Source organism: Nomascus leucogenys, chromosome 16, assembly GCF_006542625.1.
Source record: "Nomascus leucogenys isolate Asia chromosome 16, Asia_NLE_v1, whole genome shotgun sequence".
Taxonomy (NCBI): domain Eukaryota; kingdom Metazoa; phylum Chordata; class Mammalia; order Primates; family Hylobatidae; genus Nomascus; species Nomascus leucogenys.
In genome coordinates this window covers 74,410,251-74,432,815 of record NC_044396.1, presented here as the reverse complement: position 1 = coordinate 74,432,815, position 22,565 = coordinate 74,410,251, and the positions used below count along the sequence as shown (strand labels likewise).

General features: G+C 36.6%; 1 long non-coding RNA gene across 1 annotated transcript in view; it reads left to right on the top strand.

Annotated features, from left to right (window-relative positions):
- LOC105739959 overlaps window positions 1-14,468 on the top strand; it is a 165,647-nt gene extending 151,179 nt beyond the window's left edge. Inside the window, exons 3-4 of the long non-coding RNA XR_001115959.2 lie at window positions 11,777-11,974; window positions 14,261-14,468. This is a non-coding gene — a long non-coding RNA (uncharacterized LOC105739959). The remainder of the gene's footprint in view (window positions 1-11,776; window positions 11,975-14,260) is intronic.
- Window positions 14,469-22,565: the final 8,097 nt, after the last annotated feature.

Here is a 22,565-nt window from a genome sequence, read left to right as displayed (position 1 = left end):
TGTGTGTTGCTATTGTAAATGGGATTGTATTCTTGATTTAGCTCTCAGCTTGAACATTATTGGTGTATAGAAATGCTGCTAATTTTTAGACACTAATTTTGTATCCTGGAACTTTATTGAAGTCATTTATCAGTTCCAGGAGCCTTTTGATTGAGTCTTAAGGGTTTTCTATGTATAGAATTATATAATCAGTGAAGAGACATTGTTTTACTTCTTCTTTTCCTATTTGGATATTTTTTATTTCTCTTTATTGCCTGGTTTCTCTGGCTAGGAGTTCCAAAAATCACTTTTTATAATGTAGAAATAATTTATTTTTGTAGATGTCTCAAATACTTCTTGGTTCAAAATGCTTTCATCTTTATTTCTAAAAAATCTCTCCCAATTAAATATCCCTTCTGCCTATCTTCCAAGTTGGCAGTAAACCTCCCTCTTTGTGGCTTTACAACTTTATCTTTCAATACTTCCACGGTATGAATCATGTTCATCTGTGAGGTATGATGAGCTCCTCATTGCTGTGGATTTTAGCTAAAACTTGCTGCAAACATTGAGATCAGCCGTGACTATCCCATAACATCATATTTCTGATTTCATTCTTTTCCTTTCTTCTACCAATTTAATTGGCAATTGCTTCAAGAGAAGTCTGTTTAAAGGATATTCACATTCTGGTAAGGTTCTTTTTGAACTTTTATATGAAATGTAATATGTTGTATATCTAACACATTGTCTTACATGGAATATACATTCCAGAAACACCTTTTGATTCTCATAAATTCCTCCCATGCTACTCCTTTTCTTCTCCTACAGCCTTAAGTCAGAGCTGCTTTTCATATCAGGTCTGATGTATTAAACCCTTGATTGGTTTTCTGCCTTGCCTTCTCTGGGTCTTACCTCTCCATCAGGACATAAGCTCTTAGAAAGCAGATACTTTCTCTTATTTCAATTTTTTCAATGTCACACACAATGCCCAGCATATAGTAGGTTCTTACTGAGTTTTTATTTTATTTTATTTTTTATTAAGAAATGGTGCTTGCTCTGATTTAGAAGTACTCTAAATCAGAATTTTCCAAGGTAAGGAAAATTCTGTGAGGTTCTTTCTCCAATATTCTCTGCTTAAAACAAACAAGTTTCATGAGCAAATAATTAGGGGAACTATTACAAACTGCACTTCTATCTTGGATATTTGTAGTAGGCTTTAGATATCAAAAGCTATAGAAAAAAACCTGCTTAACTTTGTTAACTCTTATTTCCCAAACATATTTGACTATAGATTTTATTTTTATAAACAGCATATATTGCTCTCTTTTGGAATTATTAATAGCATTTTCTGTGCCACAGTTTAGGAAATGTTATTCTAAATTTTCTATTTACAAAACAGCTAGGGAATGAATATTGCCACTTATTGAGTCAATTCACTTATTAATTAAACTAAGTAATTCAGGGTTCTCTTTAGCTCTCGCCCTCCAGTTTCTAGCTAATAAAGTATGCATACAAAGGACTTGCAGCAATAGTGGTCAAAGTGTTATTTTAATTAATGGCTAGGCAGTGCCAAAATACTTCAAATTTATGACTGTGTTAAGCTCTGTTGAAGAATGTGGATGATAGTATAGGATATCCTATTCTTTTTCCTTACTGAATTGCAGAAAACCAGGCCCATGAGTGTCACAGATATAGACACCATAGTCCTGTGATTTTACTACCTGGATTCTAGAAGTATTATCACCTCTGGACTTCCTAAAGATCTAAGGAGTCATGCAGAACCAAAGACAGGGGTTGGGAGTTGCTTTGCACTTGAGTTAGAGAAACTTTGCTCACCAGTGTCAAGGTGGTTAGACTCTCAGAAATCACATTGATTGCTCCTGTAACACTGAAGAGATGGAAAAATAGAGAAACCAAAAAGTTTATCTGAGTATACTTTCATTTGTAAAAAATAGGAGCATAAGAAAATAAAGGTTTCCTTCTTTCAATACTTTCCAACAATTTGTATTTTTAGCCATTTGGGCTGAGTAGCTGTCCACTTGGGGAAAGGGTCTGCACTGAATCATTGCAATTGCAGTCTTATTTTTATTAGGGTTGTTTACCTCATATATACCTTTGGTCTTCTATGGCCATTGGAAAGTTTAGCTTTTGCCCCCAAGAAGGTACTAAAATGCATTATACAGAATATTAATTAGATTTGGCCTCTTTAAATAATCCCATATTTCTTGGAGGCTTTGTTCATTTATTACTGTTTTTTTTTAAATTTTTGTCAGATTTAGTTATTTTGGAGAGTCAGTCTTTAAACTCTGAGACCCTTTCCTTAGCTTGGTTGATTCTGCAGTTGACACTTGTGATTGTATTTTGAAATTCTTGAAGTAAGTTTTTCAGCTCTGTTTGATCAGTTTGGTTCTTTCTTAAAATGGCCTCTTTGCCTTTCATCTCCTGTATCATTTTATTGTATTTCTTAGAATCCTTAGACTGGGTTTCAACTGTCTCCTGAATCTCAGTTATCTTCCTTCCTTTCACATTCTGAATTCTATTTCTTTTATTTCAATCATTTCAGGCTGATTAAGAACCATTGCTGGGGACCTAGTGTGGTTGTTTGCAGGTAAGATGGTAACTTTGGAGTTACCATAACCTCTGAATATTGAACCATGAAGAAATTGAATCCCTGAACAAACCAATAACAAGCCCCAAAATTGAATCAGTAATAAAAAGCCTACCAAAAAGAAAAAGCCCGGGACCTGATGAATTCAGCTAAATTCTGCCAGACGTATAGAGAAGAGCTGATACCATTCCTACTGAAACTATTCCAAAAAAAAAAAAAAAATGGGGAGGAAAGACTCCCTCCTAACTCATTCTATGAGACTGGTATCATCCTGATACCAAAAACTTGGCAGAAACACAACAAAAAATATATCTTCAAGCCAATATCCTCGATGAACATAGACACAAAAATTCTCCACAAAATACTAGCAAACTGAATCCAGCAGCATTATCAAAATGCTAATCCACCATGCTAAAGTAGGCTTTATCTCCAGGATGCAAGATTGGTTCGACATATGCAAATCGACAAATGTGATTCATCACATAAACAGTACTAAAAACAAAAACCACATGATCATCTTAATAGATGCAGAAAAGGCTTTCGATAAAATTCAACATTCCTTCGTATTAAAAACACTGAACAAACTAGGCAATGAAGAATCATACTTTAAAATAATAAGAGCCATCTATGACAAACCCACAACCAACATCGCACTGAATGGGAAAAAGCTGGAAGTATTCCTCTTGAAAACCAGAGCAAGACAAGGGTGCTGTCTCTTACTACTTCTATTCAACAACTACTGGAAGTTCTGGACAGATCATTCAAGCAAAATAAAGAAAAGCCATCAAAATAGGAAGAGGGAAGTCAAACTATCTGTTTGCAGATTACATGATCCTATATATAGAAAACCCCCATAGTATTGGCCCAAAAGCTCCTTGTTCTGATAAATAACTTCAGCAAAGTCTCATGATACAAAATCAAGGTACAAAAATCAGTAGAATTCCTATACACCAATGACATCCAAGCTTAGAGCCAAATCAAGAATACAATCTCATTCACAACTGCCACATAAATAATAAAATACCTAAGAATACATCTAACCAGAGAGGTGAAAGAGCACTACAACAACAATTACAAAACACTGCTGAAAGAAATCAGAGATGACACAAACATGGAAAAACATTTCATGCTCATGGATGGGAAGAATCAATATTGTTAAAATGGCCATACTGCCCAAAGCAATTCACTGATTCAATGCTATTGCTACCAAACTACCAATGACATTCTTCACAGAATTAGAAAAAAATACTTAAAAATTTATACAGAGCCAAATAAAAGCTCACATAGCCAAGGCAACCCTAAGCAAAAACAACAAAGCTGGAGGCATCACATTACTCAACTTCACACAATGCTACAGGGCTTCAGTAACCCAAACAGCAAGGTACTGGTACAAAAACAGATACATAGACCAATGGAACAGAATAGAAAGCTCAGATTGCACATCTACAATCATATAATCTTCAATTAAGTTGACAAAAACAAGCATTGGGTAAAGGACTCCACATTCAATAAATAGTGCTGGGATAACTGGCTAGCCATATGCAGACGATTGAAACTGGACCCCTTCCTTATACTATATACAAAAATAAACCCAAGATGAATGAAAGACTTACATGTAAAACCTAAAACTATAGAAACCCAGGAAGATAACCTAGGAAATACCATTCTGGACATAGGACTTGGCAAAGATTTTATGACAAAGGTGTGAAAAGCAATTGCAACAAAAACAAAAATTGACAAATGGGAACTAATTAAACTGAAAAGTTTCTGCAGAGCAAAAGAAACTAGATATTTTCTCCCATTCTGTAGCTTTTCTGTTTACTCAACAGAGTAAATACAGAGTAAACAGACAAACTAAAGAATGGGAGAAAATATTTGCAAACCATGCATCTGATGAAGGTTTAATATCCAGAATCTATAAGAAACTTAAAGAAACCAACAAGCAAGAAACAAACAACCCCATTCAAAAGTGGGTAAAGGACATGAACAGGCACTTTTCAAATGAAGACATACATGCAGATAACAAGTATATGCAAAAATGCTCAACATGACTAATTATTAGAGAAATGCAAATCAAAACCACCGTAACATATCATCTCACACCAGTCAGAATGGCTGTTATTAAAAAGTCAAAAAATAACAGATGCTGGAGAGGTTGCAGAGAAAAGTGAATGCTTATACACTGTTGGTGGGAATGTAAAAATTAGTTCAGCCACTGTGGAAAAGAGTTTGGTGATTTCTCAGAGAACTCAAAGCAGAATTACCATTCAACCTAGCAGTCCTATTATTGGGTATGTACCTAAAGGCATATAAATTGTTCTACCATAAAGACTCATGCGTGCATAGGTTCATCGCAGCACTATTCACAATGGAAAAGACATGGAATCAACCTAAATGCCCATCAATGGTAGAGTGCATAAAGAAAATGTGGTACGTATGCACCATGGAATGCTACACAGTCATAAAAACGAATGAGATCATATTATTTGCGGCAACATGGATGGAGCTGGAGGCATTATCCTAAGCAAACTAACACAGGAACGGGAAACCAAATACCACATATTCTCACTTATAAGTGGGAGCTAAATGATGAGAACTCATAGACACAAAGGAGAACAACAGTCACTGGGGCCTACTTGAGCGCGGAGAGAGGGAGTAGGGTGAGGATCCAAAAACTACCTATTTGGTACTATGCTTATTACATAGGTGGCAAAATAATCTGAACATTAAACCCCTGTGACTTTCAACTTGGACCTATACAATGAACCTGCATATATACCCCTAAATCTAAAATAAAAGAACAAAAAGAATGTTAATTAAACTAACTTTAGGCTCACCCTGTACCTCATAGAAAAAAAATTCCCTATTTACTCTTCCATTTAACATATACCTAGTCATGTTGTCTGGTGTAGCTTACTGTAAAATACTGTACAAGTATATCATGCATGTGCAGAAGATGGCATAAAAATCCCCCCATATAATTCACTCTTAACAATATAAAAGCATCATGGTGAACAAGATAAATGATGTTCTAATTATTGTCTTCCCAGAAAGAAATAGAAATGAAATATACTGAAAACATCCAGAAAAGTTAAGATCAAATATTTTTCCTCTTTTATTACGTATTCTACTCAGTCTACACTCAGAGACAATAATGATTCTCAAAACTGGTAGGATTTCAGAATATTTTCTGAGGTATATTTACTAGTAATCAGGCTCGCTTGCCCTCAATGATTCTAATATCTTGCCTTCATTCTTTCTGTCTCTTTGATTAGAAGGATAGGAATTTCTTCAGATTATTGTACCCTTCAGCCAAGTAGGAGATAGAAGGTCTGCTACCATGAAGACAGTTTACGTTCAGACAGAATGTGGAGGGTTCATCTTGACTAAACCAAAAGGGCCTGCATTGTATCCTTTTCAATTACTTCTGTTCAATAAACCGCTCAATAAGCTCCTTCATTCAATAAACATACATTGAGTTTCTATCATGAATTAACTATGTGATAAAGAGCAGGGATTTGCTATCTGCCCCTGTGGTGCTTACAGTAACAGTGGATTTTGCAGAATACACAAACAATGATTATTTGCAGCTGTGGGTGATACACTTTCAGAGAGGCATAGAGAAATTGGGTGTGTCAAAAGAGGAACAAACATAATGATTATGGATAACAGTGGGAAGAACCAGGTATATTGCATCAGAAAGTTAAGTAGGCATCTGCCCTTCAATGTCACTATGTGAAGAAAACATAAGCCCATTATGAGTGGTCCTAGGGGACAAAACTAACCACAGTGGGGAGAAGTAACAAGGAGGCAGTTTAACAAAGGGAGAAGCTAAGTTGTGCAGGCACAGAGTGGACTGTCCTACTGATTGTGGAACTTCCAGTCTTCAGAAGTACTCAAACAGTTGCTGCTTAAATTTTTCACAATGCTATAGAAAAGATGCTGAATAAATAAGGAGATTGAGCTAAATAACATCAAGGTTCTTCAAGCTCTTAAGATTTAACATCTATAGATGTTAAGGGCCTGAAGAGCACATCTTAACACCTGTTATGATCTGTGTCAGTTCAGATCCTCTGGGAAATAGACACCAACATAGAGTTAGAAACACCTGTGAAGGATAAAGGGGAGAAGCAGCTGGAGTTGTTGGAGACAGCCTCTGACTGTGAGGCAGGTCTGACTCCTGTGAGGGGAGAGAGGAAAGGAAGGGAGATTGAGTAGAAAGATTCTCATGCTACAAGGTGCCTTTGAGAAAGTCTCAGCCAGGCTGATGGCAAGCTCCAGAGAAAAGATCACCTGCTAGAGGAGTCCCACACTGGGTGGGAATGGCTTGGCTATGGTATCCCTGCTGTACTTGGTCACTGGTTGGGAGCAGCTCAATGACAGCATGTCCTCAGCATGAACACCACAGTGGATCAGAGAGCACAGTAGTTAGACACTGTCCACTCACTCCGGTCCTCGCACCAGGTTCTCTCTTGAAGGAGGAGCTGAAGAGCACACGCCTATGACTGTCACATCATCTCTAGTGCCCAGCAGAGCATCTTACATATGGCAGATATCTAGTAAAGGCTTGGCATGAATGAAGGCATTAATGTATTTGCATTTTAATGTCTTAGCCAAAGTGGTGCTCAGTAGTGAATTTTAATTATTGTATAATGAGTCTCATTATCTGGAGCTGAATTCAGTTACGCACATTGTGGACCCCAAGGAAGCCTGGCGCTCTGTATTCTACTTTGGGTCCTGAAATGGACAGGGTGAGGAGGAATAGGAGGAGTTGCTCACAGCGAAACTGTCTGACCTACCCTGAATTTCACATATATTAAGCGCAAGGACCAAGAAGGAACAAGCTGTGGGAAGACATCCCAGTCCTATAAGGGGATGTAGTCCTGGATAGTTTGTTTTCACTCCCAGCTATGTTTCACTCTGCCATTCCGTTTCTGGATATATCTAATTAAAAAAATTGTGTCTCTTTTTTCCCTGGATATTGACTTCTTTGGTCTTGCCTTTGGGGCTCCTCCCTTTCCTTCCAGCCTCTGTCCTCCCTGCCCCACATCCATGCTTTATTTAAAGCTTTGAGTAACTATCTTCCTGATCAAGTCTGAAACTGTCTCCAGTACAGACCTACTTGGCTGAGGTCCAACCATTTTTAATGAGAAAATAGACATATGTCCACTGTTTCTGTGATTGAATGGATGTTTTTATGAAATCCATTGCAAATTAGTTTTTAGCCAAATCAAGCTCTGGTAGACTTTTTTTTTCATGTTGACTTTATTCTCCTTTCTTCTCCATCATAAAATGTCGGTTTGATTTCAGGTCTCATGCCTGAGGAGAAGCCAGCCCTTGCCCAGCTTTATAGGTGAATCTGAGTGATCTTAGGATAATCTCATCTTCCGTTTCCAAAGATTGGTTCAGGAATACAGGGCTAAGCCAATTATCACATGACATTCCTTGGGTTACCTGAATACATTCTTTGGGTTGCATTTGGGATGGACCCATAACCCCATTCAAGCCAGTGAGTCTTATGAGAAAGGTAGCTGGAGCTTTCAAGAAGTTTATTTGCTTTTAAAGGAGGAGTTAAAGGAAGAAATGATCTTCCTTTACATGGATGTTGTCAGAATGTGAGGTCTGGAACAGCTGAGGACATTTTATCAGCTTGACAATAAAGACTACACACAGAAGTTGGCAGAGCCTTTGTGTTAAGTTTGCAAAACAAGTCATCTAACTTCGGGACTTCCAGTTCTGTGAGCTAATGCTTTTTCAGGATGTTTATGCCAGTTTGAATTGGATTTTCTGTTACTTAAAAGTCAAAGACCTTTTCACTTATGTACAGCTTAATATTATTAAACCACAAATAGAAGGCTGCGGTCCCTTGAAGTCCTAGAAAAAAATATGTATATATCCCACTGTCTCTCTCAAGAACACACACATGCACACACACACACACATACACACACACACATACACACAAATGTATGTATAGATGTATGTATCTCTATCATCTATCTATCTATCTATCTATCTATCTATCTATCATCTACCTATCATCTACCTGTTTATCTATCTAGATACATTCTAAGATTAGGAAGAGCATCAAGGAGAAGCATACAAACTTGGGGCCTAAGGAAATGTAGAAATACCTGGAACTTAGAAGAAGGGACATTTGTTATCTTTAGCACCAACAAGTGATTGGGTAAATGATAATGAATGAATTTCCAGAATTCTATCACTATATGATTAATAAGTCAGAAAAAATGGCAGAAAAAGTATTTTCATTGAAAAACCATCTTTGTTCTGGTGAGGAGCTATCTTTTCTACTAGGAAGATCATCTAGTTACAGCTTTGCTTACTTCCTTCTGCTTCCAAGGAAGCCTTTCAATCATTTCAACCCCTGCCCTGGCTGTGGCTGACAAGGAAAAAATTGAAAATGGGACAATATCTTGCAGAAAATAGTTAGCAAAGGTTAAGAATACCATGGTGCTGTACAGAAGCTGCTGTTGATAAGGCATATAACAGTCAGTGCTGATCATCTAGTGACAGGAATCTGGGCAGAGAGGTTATGGTGAACTCTAATATTAGGTTGGTGCAAAAGCAATTGTGCAATTACTTTGATAGTTCAGCTTTGAAAATGGCACGCCTTCTTCTGTCCCTGTTGTATTGACTCATATAGAGCTGCTCTTTTAAAAACACCAGTGGGGGACCGTGTGGATACAGTCATGTATACGTAAAAATTTAAAGGAGAAACTTAATATTCATTTTTTGTTGTGGAAGGGATCCCTAAGAAGCAATTTCCCTATGATAACTCCTACTTTTATATTGCTGAGGAAAATGGGCAATGGCCACTCTTTGAAAAGGGTTGGCCTCTTTGTAAAGGAATCCTCATCTTCTTATTCTGATTGTGCTTTATAGCTTACACAAGTTTAGAGTATCATGTCACAAAGCAATGTATGTAACCAACTTTAGGGAGTGAAATCAACTAGAAGAAATTGGCGAAGAAGACAGAGCTATGAACAGTAATAGAGCTCAGGATAAGCTTAAGTTCCATTGCTGCTCCAATATCCTCCAGTACTAGATTTTTCATCTCTATTTGGCAAAAGAATTGGGAGCTGCAGGTTATTGCTATGGATATCAATCATGATATATATATATATAAAATCTAATGTAACTGAAAATGTTTTGTAACATTATATATAAAACTAGGAAACTTTAATTATTGCTTGAACATGCAATTACTGAGTACATTTTGAAGAATGACTACATCCAGAGGGTTGCTAGGTTCCAGACATATAAAACACTACAAGACAAATTTCTACCTTCTATTGTCTAGTAATCTGGTTAAGAGTATTACATAACAGCATTTGTAAAATAATGAGTAAGCAAGGGAAGGGAAATAACAGAGCTTGGGGAAACAGATTAAAACAATATAATAAATATGATTTGATTGTAGTGGTTTTAAAAATTCCACAGTTAGTTTCTATGCTCTATTTGTTATACTATAAAATGTGTTTATAATAAAGGAATTTTGTTGTAGATGGTCTACAAATATGGTTGTCATCAATCTCTTCTCTATCTGTGTGTATGTTCTGCTTCTTACCTTAAGAGGTGGGACCTAGTTTCTCCCTTTGAATCTGGGCTTGTTTTTCTCTTTACCTGACAAAGTCTTGCTCCAAGCTCAAACTCCTGGGGTCAAATGATCCTCCTGCCTCAGCCTCCAGAGTAGCTAGGACTATAGGTGTGTGTCACTATGCTTGGCCATTTTGTTTAAATTTATTTTTTGTAGGGACAGGGTCTTCCTATGTTTCCCAGGCTTGTCTGGAACTCCTGGACTCAAGCAATCCTCCCACCTTGGCCTCCTAGTGTTGGGATTACAGGTGTGAGCCGCCGTTCCAGGCCTGTGCTGGTTTTAGTGACTTTGTTGAGCAATCAAGTGAGAATGAATTAATACTTGGATTTCTAAGTCCAAAGTCATAAGCATCCTTGCAGCTTCTGCCCAACTGAGGCCATTCAACTGACAGAACCATGAGAGATAGTCATATATTTTTAAGTTACTAAGTTATGGGACATTTATTACGTATTAATTGTTAGCCACAACAGAAGCTATACTGAAAACAGGATACTGCTGTAACAGAAATCTAAGTCATATGGGCATTAGCTTTGGAACCAGGTGGCTGGAAGAAGCTTGGAGAGCCTTGAGGAACCCAGAAGTGAAGGTTTCAAGACAGCAAAGAACTTGTTATTAGAAAATTGAGAAGAAAGGACTGTGTTATGGTGTGGCAGAAAGTGTCACGACACTGTCCTCTAAAGTAACATGGAAAATAGAAACATACCTAATGAACTGGTGAATTTTGTTAAAGTGATTTTCAGGCAGACTTTTCAAGGCATTGCTGGTTGCTTTCAGGCACATATGATAAGGTAAAGCTAGAAAGAAATGGACTAACAAAAGGAACTGTTTAGTTTTCAAGTAGAATTTAAGGGAAGTATAAATGAACAATGGCTTTATGGGTTTTAAAATACAACCGTTTCTATTCCCAGCCTTTTCACAGAGTGAAAGGTTCTTAAAATAAGATATGACTTGAAAGCAAAGATTAACTTAAGGGCATAGTTGCAAGATCTTTTACTGAGACTTCAGAAAGTTTTAAGGGCATGCCTCAGAGACCCTCTTCAATTAGACACATCATAAAGGGCATTGACCCTCAACAACCTAGTTCTCAACCCAGGTCAGAGAGGGTAAAGTTTCAGAGAGATTTGTGGGTATAACTTTTGTCTGTTGAAATAAATCACAGGATTCATAGGAGATCCACGCACTTTGTAAGAGAACCATGTTGTTGAAGTTCTATCAGATTGAACTTAAAAGGACAATGACAATTCAAAATGAAAAGAGCTGTCAGGGCTCCAAACTTTTCTTGGATAAGAAGAAAGCCGTAAAACCTATTCAACTGAAAACACAAGACATTTGTTTTAAAAAAAAAGGAAGGATGACAGAGTAAAAGGTCAAGAATCACAAAGTCCCAGGCAGCAGGACTGCATCATCATCAAAGAAATGGTGATATATGCCTAGCTGGATTTCAGAATTACTATGAAGTGGTGACTCCTATGTGCTTTCAACTCCCCTCCCACCACTGAATTTGAATGAATGTGTTTATTGTATTTATCTTATCACCATTAGATAGATATGTAGGAAATAATTTGTATCTTTAGTTCACAGAGTTTGAGAGGAGCTGTATTCAAGTTGCTGAAACCAAAAAGCTACACTCATGAGTCTCACCTAAACTCGAATCTGATTTAGATGACATCATCCTGGACTTTGAGTTGATGAAACCTTGGAGATCTTGGGAGTAAAGTAAGTGTGATTTGCATATGATGGATATGAATTGTAATGGCCAGAGCATGGCTGTGGTAGGTAACGTCTAGAGATGGTCACCATTATTTTTTTTTCTCCTCTATCCGCACATACTACTTCTCCTGTACTCTTGAAACTGGGATGAAATTAGTAACTTTGTTAACCAAATAATGCCACAGAAGTGACTTTTGCGACTTGTGAGGTTAGATCTTAAGAAGTCTTGTATCTTCTTTCTGGATCACTTGGAATGCTTGCTACAGGAACCAAGCCACTGTTCTATGAGAAGTGCAAGTCACATGGAGAAACTATGTGTTGGCAAGCTAGTCTGCATCTTCAGGTGAGCTGCCAGCCAATAACCAGCCTTAATTTCTAGTTAAGTGAATGGCTGGATGTCTAACTCAGTTAAGACTTCTGATTATTGAAGCCTCAGGTTACCCCTGACTGCAACTGCACAAGTGGTCCAGATGAGATCAATCTCACAACTATGGGAGACAATAATGCTATTTTGTGTTAATCACTAAGTATTAGTTTGTTACACAAAACAGATATTAAGATTAAGATATTTATATGTCCAGATAATAGACCCGGGAGCTTCCTTATGTCTATTCCCCTTTAAAGTCCTTTTTTTTGGTAAACTCACAGCTGGAATAATTATGCCAGAGCAAGGCAACTTGGGTAGCAGCATTTGGCTTCTGATGATTCTTTCCTCAGTGGATGCAGGATGCTGTCATCTTAGGAACTTGAAAAAGAAAGCATACTGTTTCTTGTACTTTAATTAGTCATGCTAATTATAATAAAATTTTTGCTGGAATAAAAAAAGGGCTGCGTGTCTGAAGTAAGCAAAAAAAAAAAAAAAATCCATGTATGCACAGTAGTTGTAGTGATCTGCACCAGTTAGGTGTAACCATTAAATAACTGCTAGGAAAAATACATGGCCTTGGAAAGTGTTGTTTCCTTGGCAGTAGTGGAGGGGCAGGAACAGATTTGTATAAACACATTTTTGTTACAAGCTAGAGGCAATTTTGGAGTTTGATGGATAAGAATGACATTAGATAAAGCATATTGTATTATACTGGGAATAGCTCATTAACAAGCAGTTAACTTTGTGTGTGTTTACACTCATATTTCTCACGTTCACTGCTGTATCCTCAGCAACTAAAACAGTAACTGGCACTTTAGAAAGACACAATAATTATACAATGAATTAATAAATTCCATTTGTTTTGTTTAATGAAGTCTTTTGATTTAATATTCAACTGTACTTAGATTAATGGGTCTAAAATAACTCAAATTTTCTGTGAAAATAAATACATTTCTTCTGGTGTGAATGTAGTCCTCTTAATGGTCTATATGTGAATTATTGAGTTCAATTTTAAAAATTGACTCGACTTCCTTCAATATGCTTCTAGTACCTGTTCTTTACCTCTTTCATCCCCGAGACTAATGATGAATTTTTGTTTGTTCAGGTAACATAAACACAGTTTCTTAATATTAATAACAGATTTCCAGTATGTATTATGTGTCAGCCACTGTACTTAGCTCAACTAAGCTCCATGATAACTTTTGATGTATGGACTATTATTATCCTACTTGTAGAGATGAGAAAAAAACTATAGAGGAGTGGGTCTTTGCTTGAGATTACAGTGATTTTAAGAGGTGGTGCCAAAATAAGAGTCCAGAAATAAGTGGCAAAACCCAAGGGGCACTTATTTCCTATTGCCTGATTTTTAAAGTTGCTAGGGCCTAACTATGAATCTTTGTATTGGATAACTATTTTGGGGGTTAGGGGAGTGATAATTATTTATGGTTCTGACTGCTCATTTTGTGTTTGGAACAAATTAATAAAAAGATACAAGAGTCACAGAGATAGAGATTTATAAATGTTGGCTCTATAATTGGTAAAACTGAATTGTAGAATGCTCCTTGGATTCACCAAGAAGATGGAGCCTTCCATTGTTACCTCCTTAATTCTAGACATAGAGTTAATCCAGTAGAAAGAGTTGAGTTCTGCAGACAAGCAGAAACAGCACCTTAAATTTAGTACAGAAACTCCAATATTGTAATCACAGAAATAAAGTGCTCAGCAGATGAGCCCTAACCCATGAGTTCTTACATTCCAGTGTAAAGTCCAGAACCAAATTCATTAGTTCCATGAATAGGTAGATTTCACAATAGAAGGGAAAAGGCTGCTGAGCTAGACATGTTCATATTTGTCTGCCAGGCTCACCAATCAGGTTTTAAGTTGGCCCTCTTCCCTTGGGTAGGAGAGAGCAAGATATTATATATGTGAACAGAAGCTTTTTGTCTGTTACATTTTCAGAGGATGAAAACTCCCATTTTAGGGAACCAAGACTGAATTCCATGATTTACATGGATGTTTGGAAGATATCTGCAACTTAATCTGTGTTCGTTTCTGAGATATTGGGCAACTCCTTCTTGGAATATGTGGTAATGGTCTCTTTGAACAGAAAATAATCATCTGAGTTTTGGCCAAAATAGTTGATCAGATTACCTATGAAAATGACTCTCACCCAATTACAAGAATGTTATGATATAGAAACTCTAAATATATGAGTAATTAACTATAGAACACTCCATTACCATGTGAAAATCTTTAATCTTTTAAGGTACTGAAATTTTGTGCATGTCTCATGATTTTCTGTATATGGTCAATGAGTTCTGCCTTAGCCATAAGTGGTCTGTCTGAATTCTTCTCTATTATTTGTGGATTTTCTTCCTGATGTACCAAGCCTAGTCTGTTTGTTTTTTCCTAAGAGAAAAGCAGATGATTCAACTATGTATTTCTCAGTGTTGATATTGTGGTTCTGAGGTATTTCATAATCTTGAGTAAAATCTTGTCAATTTTATGCTATGCCTTGTGGGAGCATATTTTTACTTTTAAGTCTCTTTGGCAAAGTGGAGCTTCCTTTGTGTTTCCTCGCCAAATGTATTACCCATTGTTTTCTGATTAATTCTTTCTCAGAGTGTTTACTCCTTCTTACCTCAATGTCATTACTTTTCAGTCTTGGCTTTGGGTAAACCTAGGACAAGAATTGGATATCCAAAGCCAATTTCAATATAAAAACTATAATATCTATCAAAACCAATCTAAAATCCTGTGTGTATTTCTCTTCTTTGTTGAACAGGGGCTTATAATCATGTAGGTAAATATACATGGTTTTGATTTCAGCACTGATTACTGAAGATTTGTCTTCCATTCTTCTGGGCCAGGCCCATACACAGTCATAGTTAGAAGAAAAAACTATTTGCTATACCTGGAATGCCTTTCCTTTCAATCTGTGAATGTCTAAAATTACTTCTTCTTTGAAGACCATCTCAGGTGACCCTACTGTGGGGAAAATGCCTGAATTATCTTTGTAATCCCAGCTCAGCCACTTAAAGATTGTGTAAGTTTAGTGTCAGCATATTACTTAAGTTCTTTTAGATTTAGTTTCCTCATACGTAAGCTGGGGATAATAATACCTACCTCACAGAAAATGAATGAGAATCAAGTTATATAATATACGAACAACACTTGACACTGTGTGAATGCTCAATACATGTAAATCATTATTATTAGCAAAATGATTATTAGGTTCTCATGCTAATCCACAATTTTTATTGGCAGATATACATTAGTTTACAGTTAACGTTATTCATAATCTTTTCTTCATATTCACATAGGAAGAGATGACTTCTCAATCTCACATCCCGGATGTGTATTTCTCTTTTTATTAACTGTAAAATGCTTATTTATATGCATACAATTTCCCTTATCAGTGAACATCTAGAAGGCAGAATGGTACTTCATTTCTTTCTGTATGTTTAGCACCAAGGACAGTACCTGGCACATAGAAGATACGTATTAAAGACAAATAAAACAACCCTTAATGGATCTCATTTTAAAAAATTCTCGGTTAATTATAAAGGCTCTAGTAAACCAAATAATTGTATGTTAACTTATTTACTTTTATTACTGTGTTTATTTTCTCCAACTGCTTCATCACACAAAGTAAACACCTAAATGTAAGCTGCATGAGGGCAAGAGCTGTGTCTTGTTTACTGCTCTCAAGAACATTTGAGCAAAGTGCCTGGCACATGGCAGACACTCAATAAGTTACAGTTAATACTCAATGTATGAACTGTTCTATACTTAGAATTGACTAAGAAGAATAAGTCTTAGTCTCTGAGAACTTGACAATCTAAGTTTGCATATCTCTGCTGATATGTTTTCAGGTTACTCAGTAGAAAACCAAGTTATTTACACATTCTCAAGTGTCTCAAGGTTAAATCTTCCATGCATAAAATATCTGGGCGATTGATTGTGTTTCTTACTTTGCTTCTAAGTATGTTAGCATCATGTTGGCATAGCCTAAGCCAGACCAAAATGAATTCATTGATTGACTCAACAAATGTTTATGGATCTCAGATATTATATGGAGATGGTCTCAAACAATGGGATGTGCTGTGGAATTTGATGTGGAGGCTGAAGGAAAGAGGAATCTAGGCGGACTCACAGATGTTTTGGCTTGAGTAACTGGTAGTTACTGGTGAGTAACTGGTAGTGCCACTGAAGAAGGATGGAAGAATGAAGGAGGAACAGTTTTGTAGGGGAAATTAAGTATTTTGGCTTAATCTTCATCATTTTGAGATGCCTACTAAATACAGAAATATTTAGGATCCACTTTCATCATCCTCATCCATCCCTTGCACTTTTCCACTCCTAATTTCCTAGACCTTCATTCTAAGCATTGCTCAGCACTTAATGCTATAGCTCTTTACACAGGATGCTGTCTAAAATATAACAATTCTGGCCGGGCGCAGTGGCTCATGCCTGTAATCCCAGCACTTTGGGAGGCCGAGGTGGGCAGATCACCTGAGGTCAGAAGTTTGAGACCAGCCTGGCCAACATGGTGAAACCCCACCTCTACTAAAAATACAAAAATTAGCAGGGTGTGGTGGTGAATGCCTTTAATCCCAGCTACTTTGGAGGCTGAGACAGGAGAATGGCTTGAACTTAGGAGGCAGAGGTTGCAGTGAGCTGAGATGGTACCACTGCACTCCAGCCTGGATGACAGAGCGAGACTCTTGTCTCAAAAAAAAAAAAAAAAAAAATTGTGGTACACAGGCAGTACTCTGGTGCACACTAAGATGTGGTTGTCTGATTAACAGCTGAATGCATTACTTTCCTTAAAAGCCTTGCTTTCTATCAGATAATCCTATGTTAACATAAAGAAAATAAGCCACCATGGTGAACGTCCAGGCAACAGTACCCTGATAGCATTATTATTGAATAGTAGGCCCTCACACATTATTTTCTAGTATCCATATTTTTGGTATAAAATCCGTAGAACACACTTTAAATGAATTCTTAAGTTTGCTTTGTGGAGGTAGAATAAAAGTAGAAATAGATACATCATTCATTTTGTAAAAATTTGAGTCTATCACTTGTTTGTGTTTTATCTGGTATGTTGATGCTCACTTATTTACATCACTGATCTAGTTCATATTGAAAACATAAATAATTATGGAAGACTTAAGTTTCTTATTTAATTCTATAAGAGTAAGTAGAATGTATGTATATGGTTGTGGGTGTGCAAGCACATACATATATTTTGTCTATTTTTACAATTATCGAAAGTCAAAGTAATCCATGTGATTGTGGTATGACACCAAAAATGACAACTCATTGTACTCTGTTCTATTTTTTAAAAATTTTCCTCCACTCATTCTTCTGTGCCCCCGTGCTCCTCACTCAAGTTTTGCATTTTTCCCAAAGAGTGCAGGCATCACTTCTTTTTTCCATAACAAAAATTTCAAAGTGAAACACAAGCTCTGGGTAAGTAACGAGATTTTGAATTCAAAATTTCAGCTGTGGCAACTGGATCCAATAGATATGAAATACCAAAGTAAAATGCCAGACAAAGATGCAGATTTTTAAGTTTAAGTTATGGAGCTTCCTGAATTTTTATCTAAGCGTAGAGATGGAGATAAAGCTTGCGGAGAGAGTTAAAACATGCATTTGTGATTTTATGTCACAAATTTCAGCTTATGCAATTAATTGGTTACAGAACCTGTGGTAGAATTTAGAAAGACACATGCATATGTATGTTTACTGTAGCACTATTCACAATAGCAAAGACTTGGAACCAACCCAAATGTCCATCAATGTTAGACTGGATAAAGAAAATATGGCACATATACACCATGGAGTACTATGCAGCCATAAGAAACAATGAGTTCATGCCCTTTGCAGGGACATGGATGAAGCTGGAAACCATCATTCTCAGCAAACTAACACAGGAACAGAAGACCAAACACTGCATGTTCTCACTCATAAGTGGGAGTTGAACAGTGAGAACATATGGGCAGAGGGAGGGGAACATCACATACCGGGGTCTGTCGGTGTGTGGAGAGCAAGGGGAGGGATAGCATTAGGAGAAATACCTAATGTAGATGATGGGTTGATGGGTCCAGCAAACCACCATGGCACATGTATACCTATGTAACAAACCTGCACGTTCTGCACATGTATCCCAGAACTTAAAGTATAATAAAAAAAACTTCTCATGGGCCTCAGCTATGTTTATGTAAGCAGCGTGTTTATCAGCATCTTGCTCCTTGACTGCAATCTCAGACTGCAGGAGGTATCTAGACATAACTTGAATAGACAAACAATGTTCACTTTTCCATCATTCATTCAAGAAACACTTGTGGATAATCTAATGCATGTTCACAACATGTGGGGTTGGAACCACTGCTTTTAGTTCTAACAGAATAACTGAAACTCTGACTCAAATTTTAGCTGTACATTTAGAAGCAAATCCAATGATAAAATCATCTTTCAACCTTTTGATTTATTTGTGTTAATTCATGCTAGCATTACACTACAGGACACAGAACATCTTTATAAAGCGCTACACGTGTAGATTATTTTCAAAAACTATATTTTTCATCCCATACAATACTTTTCTCCCCAAACAAACTTATTTGACCCTGTCATTTTTTATGAGTAATTCTAAGGTATTATTTTATTAAAAGTGCCAACCCCTGTCCTCTATTGTCTATTTTCCGTTGCTACATTTATTAGTAATCAAATTCATAAAAAAATCTCTCCTTAGAAAACATGATATGGTCTTCCCTTTTAGCCTTGGGAAAAATCTCAGGAAATCTAGTTTAAAAGATATGTGTAAAAGAGCCTGGGAATATTCTACTTCTTTTAGCTAACCACCTGATTTCACCAGGCCTCTTATTTCTTGATGGACTAGTCATGCATTGTGGTAGCTGGTGGTGGCAATGATGCTGGGTTGAATATGTCTTGCAGGACATTATGGTGAGTTATTGAACGGAAGTCTAGGGATTGTTCAACCCCTGAAAACAGACCACATCCCATTGCGCGAGGAAATTTGGGTAAAGTTCTGCCTTTTCTCATAAAATCAGACTCTGATCTAATCTCTTTCACAATTGAGTTTATCTAAAATATGTTCACACTGAAAGTTAATGCATTTTGTCTGTCAGCATTTGGCGTTGCCTTGGTGGCAGCGTACAGACCAATTGTTAAGAGCTTTTTTTTGAAGCAGCTTTGCCAGTTCTTTCATCATAGTGCATATGCAGCATTATATGTTCAATGTTATTTGCTTCATTTTCTACAACTGGAAAGAATGTATTTTGAAGCAGCATAAGAGAGTATATTTGAAGATTCCTCTTGTACTTTAATATAGTCATTAAGAAAGCTTTTAAAGGAGTAATACTTGGGGGTTGCAGAAATGGCATTCGAATTAAAATTTAAAAATATATAAGTGAAAGAAAATATCAAGTTTATTTCGGGAATTATAAATCATAGTCCATGTGATAAATGTGTGGGAACTGATTCTTGTTGCTTAACACAGCTGAGAAAACAATTTAATGTCAACCTACTGACAAATAAAACTGCCATAGCATCATTATTGTTTTAAGAAACCACATTGGAAGCCAAATATTTCAAAGTTAAGATGTATGCTATGTATTTTGTCAGTATAGTTTGCTTATTACTGAGTGAAAGAAGGCAAATCATTTTATTTGGTCTAATGATCAACAGAGGTGAGATATAGGATTATGGGATACTATAGTGGAATGGTAAGTTGGCAGTCCTCTGGTTACCTAAGAGGAAAGCTGAAGCTCAGAGAGGTCAAGACACTTGCTCAAGGAGGTGAGTCCCAACCCCCCGCTTTTATTATCTCCCCTAATTTCAGGTCAAAATTCTAGAGAGGGTATACAGTTAAGAATCTATGCTTACATGGAGCAGGGTGGTGCCTTTCTATTCCGACATCTGTTGAAGAAAATCGAGCTGAAATGTATATGAAACAGAATTTTCTTTATGAAGCATAGAAATTATTTCTTGGAGAAACAGCAGTTAAGATCTCTTGGATACCTTTAAAAAATGCTCCCTTTTAAATGTTTGTCCTGTTCATGAAATAATAAGAACTTGCTATTAGGATTTTATTTTTTTCTGAGCACAGAGAAGCTAAAATATAGGGCTATTTATCTCATTTTTTTTTTTTTTTTTTTTTTTTTTTTTTTTTTTTTAGGGCTATTTATGTCAGACATGGTGAAGGCAATTGACCATCCCACAAGAAAAAAATAAAAAAAAAAAAAAAAAAAAAAAAAAAAAAAGAGGACCATGCTCCCATCAGAAAATGTCATGCCATAGATATTTTTCATAGCGCTTCCAAGTCTCTCATCTGAGCAAATCCCACTGGAGTCTTTGTTCATGTATATATCCCAAGGTAGATGGTTGGCAATGGGGATGATTCCCTTTGCCACAACCTCTCATCTATGAAGTTTTGGCAGGGTTTCACCAGAGCTTAAAACCTTAAAGCAGCCACAAGAACATTTTGAGTTACTATTCAACAGTGCTAATAAATACAACCTAAGATAATGTAAAGTATGAGTCTAGGTAATAGAGGTACCTCATTTTGTATTAAACCAAAGTCATAGGCATTTGTTATTAATTTGAAGTCTTTTGGTTTCACATCTTAAATGTTGTGAAAACAGTTAATCTTTCACTTTTTTTTTTTAGCAAATATCTGGGTATCTACTACATACCAGAAAATCAGACACCAGTGATAATAATAATACCTGACTTTATTGCCTGTTATGTGCCAATTCCTCTTGTAAATGATTTGCGTGCCGTAGCTTACATAAACCTCACAATAACTCTGTGTGTTAGGTGTCATCATTATCTCCATTTTGCATATGAGGATTTCAAGGCAAAGAGTGGTTGGCTAACTCTCCCAAGGACACAAAGCTAGAGACAGTGGATCTGGATGTGAAAGGCAGTGCAGTGTTGTTTCAAAGTATGTGCTCTTGACCCATATGCTATTCTGCTTCTCCAGCAAATGGTAAAATGACTCAGGCCTCTGTGTTCAAAGAACTTACTTTTTTTAAAAAAAAAAATTTAAGTTCCGGGACACATGTGCAGAACGTGCAGGTTTGTTACATAGGTATACATGTGCCATGGTGGTTTGCTGCACCTATCAACCCATCATCTAGGTTTTAAGCCCTGCATGCGTTACGTATTTGTCCAAATGCTCTCCCTCCCCTTGCCCCCCCAACCCACAACAGGCCCCAGGCCCTGGTGTGTGATGTTCCCCTCCCTGTGTCCAAATGAAGAACTTACATTTTAATAAGATAAAAAGATGATCACATAAATAGTGTAATAAGTGTTGTATTAGAAGTAGAGGACTCCAAGGGAACACAGAGGGGACACCCAGCCCAGTCTTGGTCCATTAGGGACAAGTCCTTGGAATGATATGTTAGCAGAACCCTAAACTTCAGGTTGCCTTCCAAAGTTTTCTATCACTAACTTGAGTCACAGGCTCATAGAATCTTAGAAAATATTTATGTCAGCACCTTCAGTATACAGATGAAGCAAATGAGGGCTCAGGCAAGTTATTTGACTAGTAGCTGATAGAGATTTAGCAAGAATGCAAGGATCCACACACTGTTATGCTTTTCTTAAATTATTATATCACATATTTAGTCAGTGTCTTAAAAATTAATAATCGTCTTACCTTGATTGAGATAAAATAGTCTTTCTTCTTCCTCTGCCTTTCTATAGAACTTTTCACTTTTTTTGATGTCATGTGAACTTCAATCAAGACATAAATTCTTTATGTAGATTAAGTGATTTTACAAAGTAAAGAGAAAAAAAACTTACTGCTTATGAACCCTGCTGAGTATACATTAATGTATTTTGAGGTGAGTCACAAGTAGGCCACCATTAACATAGATTTTTGGTACATTAGAATTCTAGCTTTATTACTTACTAGCCAGTAAACTTGGGCCACTTACCTTTTCTAGGCCTCAGTTTCTAATCTGTAAAATAGGAAAAATAAATAATAATCCCTCCTGTGCATCAGCATTTTGAATCCAAGTGGCACTAAATTTTTAATCTTTCAGTGGGTAATTACCCAAAGGTCTCTCTCCCTGTTTATATTATCTTTCTGTATTGGATGTGACTGTCTCCAAAATTTAAATAATAGTTAATGATAGTGGTTGTAGTGGAAAATTTGACTAATTCTTGACATCATAGGAACACTTAGTAAGTATTATATTGGTTGTTCATTTGAAACAGACATTCTTTAGCATGATAAAGAAGGATTTTTT